The following is a 13,538-nucleotide window of genomic DNA, read 5'->3' on the forward strand; positions in this document are numbered from 1 at the left end:
GAAACTCCACATAGAAGCCCTCATGGACAACCTTGTGTAGAGGATCCTATCTCTGATAAAACACAAGAAGCTAATATTTGGCATAATCCACTCTATAGCTTTGAGAACCTATTACATACACCCTTTGATACACCTAAGGGTGAAGATAACATCTTTGATCACCATGCTTCTTAGGGAGAGGAAATGCCACTTAGAAGAACAAGCATACCTAGAAGCCATACGTATGGATAATAGAGAAAATAACTATCATCAAGATGATACTTATGCTAATGATAATGCTCATAATGTTGAAAATAGGCGTGGCTACCATAGAAACCCTTTTGACACAATTCCTTTTGATGGCAATAATGGAAACAAAATGTCTTTTAAGACTCCTAGAGTCAATGCAGGAGCATGCCCATCACCACCCAAACATTCACAATCATATCACGTGAGTAATGAAAAAATTACTAGTGAAGACCTCATGAGATTCCAACAAGACGAAGTCTCTCAAAGGATAATGCTCAAAGCCTTGGAACAAAATGGGTATCAATACTTTTAATACATTATAGTGAAGGGGTGGAAACTCCCTCAAGACTTTGATTTGCAAAGGATAATCAAAAAATGAGAACCCACTGAGGCTGAAATTTTGAGAGAGGAAATACAAGAACTTAGAAACCAACTTGCTCAATTACAAGTTTCTAAGGAAAAACCTAAAACCTCCTTTTTTGAATCAATATGTGCTCTTCCTTTTGATAGGAATCTTTACATGCTTCCATTTTCTGGGGATATAGACATTCACAAATATGAAAAATATGATGAAAATGGTGACCGTCATGATCATGTGAGGCACTTCTATGCTATTAGCATTGATTTTATGCATGAAGACACTTACCTCGTGAAGTTTTCTCCTAGGAGTTTGAGAGGTCAAGCCATGGAATGGTTTACGAAACTAGCACCTCCTCTCAAAACATTTGATGAACTTGCACAACATTTCATCCAACAGTATCCCTATAACATTCAACATCTTGTTACTATGTTGGATTTGTGTATCAAACAAAAACAAGGAGAACCCTTTGCAACATATCTTCAACGATGGAGATCCCTACATTCTAGATACCCTCAGCAAGCCTGTGAGACCAAGAAGATTGACATATTTTTCAATACACTTGTACCAAAACTCTACTTTGACCTTAGAAAACAATTATTCACATCCTTCAATTCCATAGTTGAAAATGCATATTACATTGAAGATGTTACTATCAAAAAATGTGGAATTGTCTTGAATAAAGATAAAAATGGCAATAGAAATGACAATGACAAGAACAAGCCTTGGAATAAGGACAAATATGTTGTCAATGAAGGAGTAGTGGATGCTCCTATGACTAGGGAGTTTACCTTTAACCTTTATAATGCTCTTTACGCTACAAAACAACAAGAGACTTAAAAGTCTCAAAAATATAACAAAATTAACAAATTTGCTAAGAAAAGATATGTTAATACACTGATGGTCGAACCTTATGAAGTGGTCTTGAAGACCTTTCTTGAAAAAAAAAACTTGTCACACTTCTAGACAACTCCTGGCCCTATGGCCCACCTGTCATACCTGACTAGTGGAAAGAGGATTATTTCTACAACTATCGTAGAAGCAAGGGCCATAACACTGAACATTGCTTTAAGATCAAAGATGTCATCCAAGATCTCATCGATGTTGGCAAAGTTTTCATGGATGGCTTAGTCAAAAAATCTAATCATAGAGCCTTTAAATAACCATTACCAGAATATGAAAAAGGAGAATCATCAAAGGCTCACAAACATCAACTAATATTGACAACGTCATTAACATGATATAACCTATTGAATATTTTTGCATGATGGGGTCCAAAGTTTGACAAATATCCCAATTATGATATAGATGATGAAAAACCTAAGGTTGTCCTAAAAACACAAAATGCTCAACAACAACATAGGGACACTCAACCTAAGGTAGTTCTTAGAGTGTTGAAATCTTCCTCCTCCCATGGTGAGATGCTTAATGTTGTCACAAGGGGGAAATCATAATTTTTCCATAAAGTTGCTAATGATCCTAAAAATGATCTTAGAAAAAATCCTAAGGGAAAGTTTCATCAAAGCTATTGATTATGCAGAGTGGATTTCTAATATTATACTTGTGTCTAAACACGAAAAGTCCATTCGAGTGTATACTAATTTTAGAGAATTAAACAAAGCATTCCATAAGGATGACTATCTACTACCCAACATAAACATGATAGTGGACATGACTGCAGGTTATGAAATGCACTCTTTAATGGATGGCTTCTTTGGGTACAACCAAATCAAAATCACTATTGTGGATAAATAAAAAAAATAGACTTTACCTATGCATGTGGTTCATTTTGTTGGAATTTCATGCCCTTTGGGATAAAGAATGCTGGAGCTACATATCAATGAGTAATGACCACTATCTTCCACAACATGATGAACAAAAATATGGAAGACTATGTTGATGATGCATTGGCCAAATCTAAAAAAAGAGACACGCATCTTGACAACCTTAGTTTGATAGCGAACCACATGGAACAATTTCAGCTTAGGTTAAATTCAAAAAAGTGTGTATTTGGTGTCACATCCAGCAAATTGTTAGGTTATATCATATCAGAAAAGGGCATTGAATTTGATCCTGAAAAGTTGCAAGACATCATGGAAATGCCTCCTCCTAGAAATATCAATCAATCAAGAAGTATTTAGGGATGTCTACAATCAATTAGGAGGTTCATATCTTAGTTGACTGATAAGGCTCAATCTTTGAATAAGAACTTTCATAAAGGCTCTATTTGTATCTGGAATAAAGATTGTCAACAAATCTTACATTAGAACAAAGGTTATTTGGCTAAACCTATAGTATTGATGCCACCCATACTAGGACAGCCTTTGATATTATATATCAAAGGGGAGCATTGGTGGTTAGTCCAACACTTACATTGGTATGTTTTTTGTAGTTTATTTTGATGATATCTTGATTTATAGAAAAGGAAAAAAAGAACACATACAACACCTAAGAATCATCTTGAGTGTACTAAGGAAATAGAAACTCTATGAAAATTTAAAATCATTCATATTCATGCAAACTAGTTGACCTTTTTAGGCTTTCTCATTTATAAAGCTGGTGTCTAGATGGATCCAGAAAAGGTCGAGGCAATCGTAGAATCCTAGTCCTTCCAACATAAGAGGGGTAAGAAGCATAAGAGGGGTAAGAAGCTTTAATAATTATGTAAAAAGAAATATTTTAGAAATAAGTTTCAAATTTCAAATTTGGGAAAACTTTTAAAATGATGTCAAATTGTGTGTGTGTGTGTGAAAGAGAGAGAGAGAGGGGGGGGGGGGGAGATCATGAGACACGTGAGGTATAGAAATCAGGGCAAATATGGCAAAACTATGTAGGAAAGTGAGTATAAGAGGGTTGTGTGTGTGTGTGTGTGTGTGTGTGTGTGTGTGTGTGTGTGTGTGTGTGTGTGTGTGTGTGTGTGTGTGTGTGTGTGTGTGTGTGTGTGTGTGTGTGTGTGTGTGTGTGTGAGAGAGAGAGAGAGAGAGAGAGAGAAATTTAGGGTAAATAAGAGGTAAGAGATGGTGACATGAGGTATAGGAAAGAATGAAATGTAGTAATTAGTTAGGAGAGAGGGAGACACATGAGGTTAAACAAGAGCATAGATAATGACAATAGAGTAGGGGAGATTATTCCATAGGGTGATTAGAGCAAAAGAGAGAATCATAGAAGGGAGTTACCATGAGAGAAATGAGGTCTAGAGAGAGAGGGTATATAGGGAGAACTAGTGATGACAGGAGGGAGGGGTGAGAGTAAAAGAGAGTAATTAGAGGGAGAAAGATAAGATAGAGAATGAGGATGAGAACATAGATAATGTATAATGAATACGAAATAAGTTATTGGACATAAAAATCATCAACAAATATTTCTCTACTTCTTCCTTGTGGGCATGACACCCCTACTAGCTTATATATATTCTACAATATTTATAGGGAAGTTGAGATTTCTAGAGGCTTTAATTTAATAATTGATAAAAAAAACTATATACTCTAAAAATTAAAGCCTTGATAACTCTCGGCTTTGTATATATATAAGCTAGTTGTAATTTAGGGAAAAATAGAAAGGGCCCGTGTTTTGCGTACTATCTTTTATATCTTTTTTTAAAAAGTAATGGATGTTTTTAGTGCATTAGAATTTGAATCTTGTTTCTAACCATTATTTTTGGAAAACAAGTTTCTTTTAAATGTGGTAGAATATTTCCCCCCTTACTGATTGATAAGTACTATTTCTTTTCTCTTCCTTAGGATGTAAACCACCTAAGGTTATCATGAGATCAAGCTGACACAGTTGATTTCTTGGGAGTTGTAAACTGTGTTGAAGATAAGATTGATGATTTGGATCATTAAATTCAAGGAGAGGATTACGTAAAGACCTAACAAATGGATTCTAGAGAAGTTTCTAGAGGATGATCAAGAAGATGGATAGATGCAAGGAATCGAATTGAACCTGATCGTAAACTCTAAGATCTACAGTGGCGATGGAAAATGATAAAGAAAGAATTGTATATTTAAAGAGATACAGTGTTGAAAAAATTATTGGTCAAAGAGTGCAAGTATCTACAAGAGGCACATATAGACAAAGGTGGATTAGAAATGCACAAGTGCGTGAGTGAATGAAAAGCTAAAGGAGAAAGCTTGCAAAGATGATGTTGATATTGATAAGTGAATATGAGAAAAAGTCTTGAGTATTGTTGAAAAGAGTGGATTGATTGGTTGAAGGGTTTCCAAGCAAGTCAAGATCAGAGCTTTTAATGGAAGGCTTATTAGTAAAGTCAGCATAAGGACCGAACAGAGATTTGAAGCTACAAAAGTGATTTGTAATCATACAGATCAAACCTACTATTTTTGTTATAATCATTGTAAACATTTTCTATTGAAATCCTTTTAACAAAGGTTGACCTACAATCATTTGAAAAATTAACAGTCTGTGTAAATCCTTTAACTAGGTGACATTCCAAATCGAATGATCAAAGTTCTCTGACAAAGCCACTTCTAACTGGATGATTAAATCCTTTAACAAGGTCACATTTAACAATGTGTTTTTTTAACCTTTAACAAGATTAGCTCCTAACAGGGCTCACTTTAAAAGAGTGAAAATTAGTGACATGTTGCTGGTGGTTTTTCCCAAATTGGGTTTCCACGTAAAATCCTAGTGTCAAATGTGTGTTGATTGCTTTATATGTTTTACATTTGATAATGTTTTCATTATACAATTTAACTTAAATATTGAAGATAGTTTTACAATAAAGACCAAGAAACAACAAGACAAGCAGAACAGTGATTGTTTGTGTTTAATTGTTCAAGTGGTACTTAAAGACCTTTAGTAACTAATTCACCCTACCCCCTCTCAATTATTCAGGTAAAAGCACAAACCTATGTCACCTTTTATAAAAAAAACGTGATATCAGAATGTGAAAGTTCAACATTAATGACAAGAAAAATTGTATTTGTGTTTAAAATATGAAGATGATGTAAACTGATGAAAGGTGTAGAATTGGATGAATTTTATGCCTATAATTTTTATAATTTTTTTGAGTAAGAGTTTATTCATTATATTTTATTTTGAAGTCCCTTTTTTTAACTGTAAAAAATTTACGCTGTACTTCTCATCAAACAAGTATATGCAAATCATCTTTTCTTGTGCTGATTTGAAAATATCTTATAGATCACATGTATAGCTAGTGAACAAAAAAAGAAATAATTATTTTTGATGTATATTATCTTTGTTATAAGTACTCAAGTTCAACCTTATCAGAATCCAACAGTTTTTTCCTCCTGTCAAAACTTCCCTATCAAATCTATACCTTCTTGAAAAAAAATTACATATTCGTGAAGAGGATTCTCTCCTCTAGAGATAAATATAATATTTTAATTTTTTTCATATGATTTACTATTTTTTTTCCTTTTTTGAGGGAGCATCTTCTAAATTGTTGAAATATCGACTTATAATATTTTGAGATTGTAACATATTATGACTAATCAAAACACTCAAAAAATTAAATAATGATGATATTGAGTCTGAGATCTATAAAAGGGTATTTTTAGTTTTTTTAAAAAATTGAGTTTTGATAGAGAAATGAGATTTGACCAGAACAGGTTTTTGGTATCACAAATAGTGACACAGATCTGTGCTTTTACCCATTCTAAACATTTCTAATATATAGAACCATGCCAAATTAAATACCAGGCATCGCTTGAAGAACAATGTAGGAAAATAACACCCAAGAAGATGAAGCATAATGACTTCCAGATGTCATGTATATGATTTTGCACACTTAGGGTAATGATCCACGATATGTTCACCATATGAAGGTAAGCCCATGGAATCTAGAAACAACAAAACAAGAGTTTGCCAATATAAATTGTCGGATAGGTAACCGTAAAATAATAAAACAACAAATGGGTGATGGAAGATTTCCAATAGCCCAAGGATGCTCCTGCATCAAACACCCAAGGTGACAAAAAAATGTTCCATAAGGAATTATGAACATCTAAAAGAATTCAAAACATAAACTCTGTGCTCGTTCTTAATCCACAAATCTTCTTCATCAATCAACACAAAAGTGTGTCCAAACTCACTTCTACAATCAACTATATCATGATAAATCTCAAATACACTACTTCTACAATAACTACTACTATCAAATGAATCACTCTTATTACATGCCTTCATCTGAATAGAAATTTTATTTGTTCCACTTATGTTCATAATCTCAAGATCAGATAACTTTTTGTCAATAGTAGGAAAATGAACTCTATTTTCTAATGTCTTCAAACTAAAAGTCCAAAAATAATCAAGTTCTTCTCTTTGATAACTTCTTCATCATTTAAAGGAATCAAAACAAATATCTTACCATCCTTTTCAAATGTAATTGTGTTCTTTTTGTAATCACATATAACTCCCTTATCAAATTGCCAAGCGCTTCCAAGTAAAATATAACAAGCACTCATGTCTACTATATCACATTAAACTTCATCCTTAAAAGGTCCAATACTAAAATTAACAAGACATTGTTCTCTAACTTTCGCCCAATGATCATCTTGAAACTAGCTGATACCACAAGGAGTAGGAGGTTTGAATATTTTCAAACCAAGTTTCCTAACCATTTCTTTAGAAATAATATTATTAGTACTACCTTCATCCATAATTAATTTATATCATTTACCTCCATACTTACAAATAGTTTAGAATAAGCTCCTTCTGTCATGTCCCCTTTTCAAATAATTAAAAATAATAACTTTTGCTAAGGCAAGCTAGCTCAAAAAGTGAAGTTTCGATTAAAGGGGCTAATCTTTGGAAACCAATGGACTAATAAATAAAAATTATTATTAAAATATGTATTATTGACCCCTCTTGGTCATGAGTTAGGGTTATTCCCTCTTTCAAAGGGATTTGGAGGCATTTCGGGCTCATTCTAGAACTTGATTTTTGCTCATTGCTTTGTTGTTCTTCAGAGGCTGCCAAACCTATGGAAAAGGAGACCCAAGGACAGGAGTTTGCAGGTTTCTAGGGAGGCTAAGGATAGGATTTTGAGGCCATTCCATGTGAAAGCTCATGCAGAGTTTACCCTTGTGTTGAACAGTGCAAATTTGTGAGTTTTCAAGTGTGTTTATTATAAGAGTTTGGTGTTTTCGGTTGAGTATTTTATATCAGTTTGGTTTGCTATTGTATTGTAGACATTTAAATATAGTTATTTGGTCATGGTTATAATTTTGTAATAGATTATTAGTGTTTTGTGGTATTTTTGAGCTATTTTGTGTTATTTTCGGGAGCTCGATGAGCATTGTTTTTGTCCTCCATTTGGGAGCTGTTATGTAAACTCTATATAGATCTAGAAGTGTCATTTTGTGGGCCATTATGCTGGAATTTTTTTTTGTAAAAATGTCTACTTTCAGATTTATTAATAATATGTGAAGCTGTGAAGTTTTTGGCACTATTTCGGTCATACCTAATTTGAGTTTTATTGAGAAATTGGTTGATCTTTTGAAATGTTGGTTGTTTGATTTTAAAATATAATTAGAGGCTTTAAATATCATATAAAATCAGCAAGGGGACATTTCACCTTCTTTGTACTGGTTCAACATCATGATTAGAAAACATAATTCTCCTCATAAAAAGAGATTCTCCAACTTTTGGTGAAGCCAAATCAACATCAGAAGGTTCCACTTTCTATTCTTCTTGTACTACTAAGTTTTGTTTTTCAACTTTCACATTAGGACATTCAAAGGCTTGGTGTCCATCCTTACCACATTTGAAACAAGCACCTCTGAAAATAATTTTTTTTTCAAGAACAAGTTTCTTACCCTTGTCAACTTTAGTAACTTGCTTACCTTTCTTTCTTCCTAACTTTTCTTCATCTTTCAATGGTGATGGGCCATCGACAAGGTCTTGATCTATGCGCACATGTCAAGTCCAGAATGTTGTGTATAGAATGATTGATTGACCAGCATCACACTGATAAGAATCTTCAGCTGAACTAAGTTTCAACATACTCAATCTTCAGCTGAACTCTTTTCTTATTGAATCAATCAAAAATAATTAAATTAAACTAAATTAAAAATTTATTAATAGTAAAAAATATTTATTTAACACAACTCATATATCATAATAATAAAATATTTAAAACAATTCATTTTCATTTATCTAAATTATTCTATTTCATTTAAAACATCATCCCACGTAAAAATTCTTACATAATATAAACATTATGATTATTATTATTTTTAAAAAAAACCATTAATATTCTAAGGAAGCGCGCTACACAGAGGACAAAAGAAGGAAAGAACGGATAAAAAGAAAATACAGTTCCATTTTCCATTTCTCTCTCTCACTTCATCTCCATAAAAAATAGAAAAAGGCGGGAAAAAACTAAAATACATAGAAAATTAGACTTTTAAAATATTTAATTTGTCTTACATGTTACTGAATCTGACACTTCAAAATATTTAAATGCATAAATATATATATATCAAAAAGTTACGTTGGTAACTTGATATAGCAGTTAGCATTACTGGTAGTAGCCTCACAAAATATAAATACAATTATTAGTGAAATGTTAATCGGCTATGACATCGTTTTGTTAATTAAGGAAGTAAACTGTATACACAAACAGAACAAGTTCAAGAAAGGGAAAGATATAAAATTTATTATTCTTGTTAATTTGTTAGCCTCAAAAAATAAATCAAGAAATGCAAAAAGATGAAGCTTAGTGTGATACACAAGTTCAAATTAATTACGTTTACCTTAGAACTTCAATCAAACAACACAAACAATTTGAAAAAGAAATATACATAATACATTTGGAATTTATAGACAAGCTCCAATTCATTTTCACTTTGAATTTTTGACTCAATCATTGATAAACATTTCATGAATGTTTTCTTTTATACAAATCTCCCTTTGCCCTATTCTTTTCAAAAGAATGGCCTATGTGATCTTTCACAAATGGGTGAGGGATCAACTATTTGATAAGTCATTCATGAATGTTTTCTTTTTCTACAAATTTTCCCTTTTCCCTATTCTTTAAAAAGAAGGGCCAATGTGAAAAGAGCTCAATCTTGATCTCTGATAAATGGGTGAGTGAGGAGCTGAGAAGCAGTCCATCTGTTGCGAACATCCTTTTGCAGGCAGCATCCATTGAAGCTTTGAAACTATGAAGAAGCAGTGGGAGGCAAAGTGGGCACATCTTCCAAACAAATAGCACACAAGAGTGTAGCCCAATCAAGTGACTTCTCTTGTTCCGGTTGTACAAATGGAAAATGACCCATGTAACATTCCAGCAATGTTACTCCCAAACTCCATACATCACCTTTATAATAATAATCATCAGCATCATCACAGCCAACTCCTTTTCGATAGGTCTGAGGGTCGAATCTCTTGGGGCTCATATAAGCATATGTTCCAGCACTAGATGAATTGTATGCAATCTCTGAAACAATTGCACTCATCCCAAAGTTTGCAATCTTGATATGAAATGGATTCAACTTGACCAACAAATTGGCAGGCTCGATGTCTCTGTGAACAATCTTTTCACTCTGCACATATTTCAAACCCTCCAAAGCATCTCTTCCAACTTTAGCCAAGAAAGACTCCGACATTCTTTTGTTGAGCTGCTTGTGGAAGCTTTGTAGAGAGCCTCCATCCATGTACTCCAGCAGATAGTTCACATTCCCACCTTCTTCAAATGCTCCATGGAATTCCACTATCCAGGGAGAATGCATCTTCTTCATAATCTCCACCTCTCTCATGATCTTGTCATCTTCATTAGAATGAAGCCTGACTACTTTGAGAGCATAATAAGAGCTCGATTTTTGGCTGAGCACTTTGTACACACTGCCCTCACTTCCTTTCCCAAGACTTCCCTTCACCTCCAAATCACACAAACCTTTGGTATTCTTCACTAGATTTGGCAAACACAGGCAATTATTTCTTGTTGGATTACTTGAGATTAATGCAACTATTGGAATGTTCAATCTAAGCCTCTTTCTTATAATACCATTGTTGTTTAGTTTGCCAAATGTAAGTCTCAAAATATCACTAATGGTCACTTTCAAATTTTGGTTACCATTCTATGATAGCTACTTGCTATCGAGCTTCTTTCTCACTCTCTTTTCTTGAGTCGTTCGTGTTGTAAATTCTTGAGCACTCTTAACAAGCCATCTATTTTACCTTTGATCAGAGAATGTTCTTGGTTGTATGAACTTCAAATCTAAAATGATTTTCTCATCCTATTAAATAAAGACATACTCTTACATGTTAGTTACAACTAGGTTCTAGGTCAGTAAAGATAGTCCTCCTCATTTCACCTATGAACAATTGGAAACTCCACATAGAAGCCCTCATGGACAACCTTGTGTAGAGGATCCTATCTCTGATAAAACACAAGAAGCTAATATTTGGCATAATCCACTCTATAGCTTTGAGAACCTATTACATACACCCTTTGATACACCTAAGGGTGAAGATAACATCTTGATCACCATGCTTCTTAGGGAGAGGAAATGCCACTTAGAAGAACAAGCATGCCTAGAAGCCATACGTATGGATAATAGAGAAAATAACTATCATCAATATGATACTTATGCTCATGATAATGCTCATAATGTTGAAAATAGGTGTGGCTACCATAGAAACCCTTTTGACACAATTTCTTTTGATGGCAATAATGGAAACAAAATGCCTTTTAAGACTCCTAGAGTCAATGCAGGAGCATGCCCATCACCACCCAAACATTCACAATCATATCACGGGAGTAATGAAAAAATTACTAGTGAAGACCTCATGAGATTCCAACAAGATGAAGTCTCTCAAAGGATCATGCTCAAAGCCTTGGAACAAAATGGGTATCAATATTTTTAATACATTATAGTGAAGGGGTGGAAACTCCCTCAAGACTTTGATTTGCAAAGGATAATCAAAAAATGAGAACCCACTGAGGCTGAAATTTTGAGAGAGGAAATACAAGAACTTAGAAACCAACTTGCTCAATTACAAGTTTCTAAGGAAAAACCTAAAACCTCCTTTTTTGAATCAATATGTGCTCTTCCTTTTGATAGGAATCTTTACATGCTTCCATTTTCTGGGGATATAGACATTCACAAATATGAAAAATATGATGAAAATGGTGACCCTCATGATCATGTGAGGCACTTCTATGCAATTAGCATGGATTTTATGCATGAAGACACTTACCTCGTGAAGTTTTGTCCTAGGAGTTTGAGAGGTCGAGCCATGGAATGGTTTACGAAACTAGCACCTCCTCTCAAAACATTTAATCAACTTGCACAAAATTTCATCCGACAGTATCCCTATAACATTCAACATCTTGTTACTATGTTGGATTTGTGTATCAAACAAAAACAAGGAGAACCCTTTGCAACATATCTTCAACGATGGAGATCTCTACATTCTAGATACCCTCAGCAAGCCTGTGAGACCAAGATGATTGACATATTTCTCAATACACTTGTACCACAACTCTACTTTGACCTTAGAAAACAATTATTCACATCCTTCAATGCCATAGGTGAAAATGCATATTACATTGAAGATGTTACTATCAAAAAATGTGGCATTGTCTTGAATAAAGATAAAAATGGCAATAGAAATGACAAAGACAAGAACAAGCCTTGGAATAAGAACAAATATATTGTCAATGAAGGAGTAGTGGATGCTCCTATGACCAGGGAGTTTACCTTTAACCTTTACAATGCTCTTTACGCTACAAAACAACAAGAGACTTAAAAGTCTCAAAAATCTAACAAAATTAACAAATTTGCTAAGAAAAGATATGTTTATACACTGATGGTCGAACCTTATGAAGTGGTCTTGAAGACCTTTCTTGAAAAAAAAAACTTGTTACACTTCTAAACAACTCCTGGCCCTATCGCCCACCTGTCATACCTGATTGGTGGAGAGAGGATTATTTCTACAACTATCGTAGAAGCAAGGGCCATAACACTGAACATTGCTTTAAGCACAAAGATGTCATCCAAGATCTCATCGATGTTGGCAAATTTTTCATGGATGGCTTAGTCAAAAACTCTAATCATCGAGCCTTTAAATAACCATTACAAGAATATGAAAAAGGAGAATCATCAAAGGCTCACAAACATCAACTACACATACACTAATATTGACAACGTCATTAACATGATATAACCTATTGAATATCTTTGCATGATGGGGTCCAAAGTTTGACAAAGATCCCAATTATGATATAGATGATGAAAAACCTAAGGGTGTCCTAAAAACACAAAATGCTCAACAACAACATAGGGACACACAACCTAAGGTAGTTCTTAGAGTGGTGAAATCTTCCTCCTCCCATGGTGAGATGCTTAATTTTTTCACAAGGGGGAAATCATAATTTTTCCTTAAAGTTGCAAATGATCCTAAAAATGCCTCATTATCTAAACAAGTAGTTTCCTCAGTCACCTCTAGCTATGACATTGTCTATCAACTACAATGAACCCTAACATAAATATCCATCTTTGAATTGTTAGAGCTATCTCCTTTACACAAGGATATTCTTGAAAAAGCTTTATGCTCTGCCAAAGACCCCACAGATATTGATGCAGAGCGGTTCCAATCTATGGTAAATCACATTTCTTCACCTTATTACCTCACATTTTCTGAAGAAGATGATAGATATCTCAGTTATCCTCATAATCTCACCCTCCACATAGAAGTCCAAATCTTCTATACTTGCATTCATCGAGTCGTGATAGAAAATGTTGTAGGGTTAAACATTATCTCTTTCAATGTTATCCAACAACTAGGCATGTTTGAATTTTTCGTCGACCCTAGGTGAAAGATCACCATCTAAGCTTATGATGAGGTCAAAAGGCCTTCTAAAGGTCTCATTATACTACCAATCCACATTGGTATGGTTGAAAAAGATGTGCTTTTTGAATTCTTAGAAATCTTACTCACCTATAATGTGTTGCTAAGAAGA

The 13,538-nt window shown here is 33.9% G+C and overlaps 1 pseudogene; it reads right to left on the reverse strand.

The window, feature by feature from the left end:
* Window positions 1-9,633: 9,633 nt before the first annotated feature.
* On the reverse strand, window positions 9,634-12,549 carry LOC149567156 (mitogen-activated protein kinase kinase 9 pseudogene; annotated as a pseudogene).
* Between the last annotated feature and the right edge of the window lie 989 nt (window positions 12,550-13,538).

This window comes from Cupressus sempervirens, chromosome 3 (genome assembly GCF_028749045.1).
Source record: "Cupressus sempervirens isolate cs-2001-9-10 chromosome 3, ASM2874904v1, whole genome shotgun sequence".
In the NCBI taxonomy this organism is placed as follows: domain Eukaryota; kingdom Viridiplantae; phylum Streptophyta; class Pinopsida; order Cupressales; family Cupressaceae; genus Cupressus; species Cupressus sempervirens.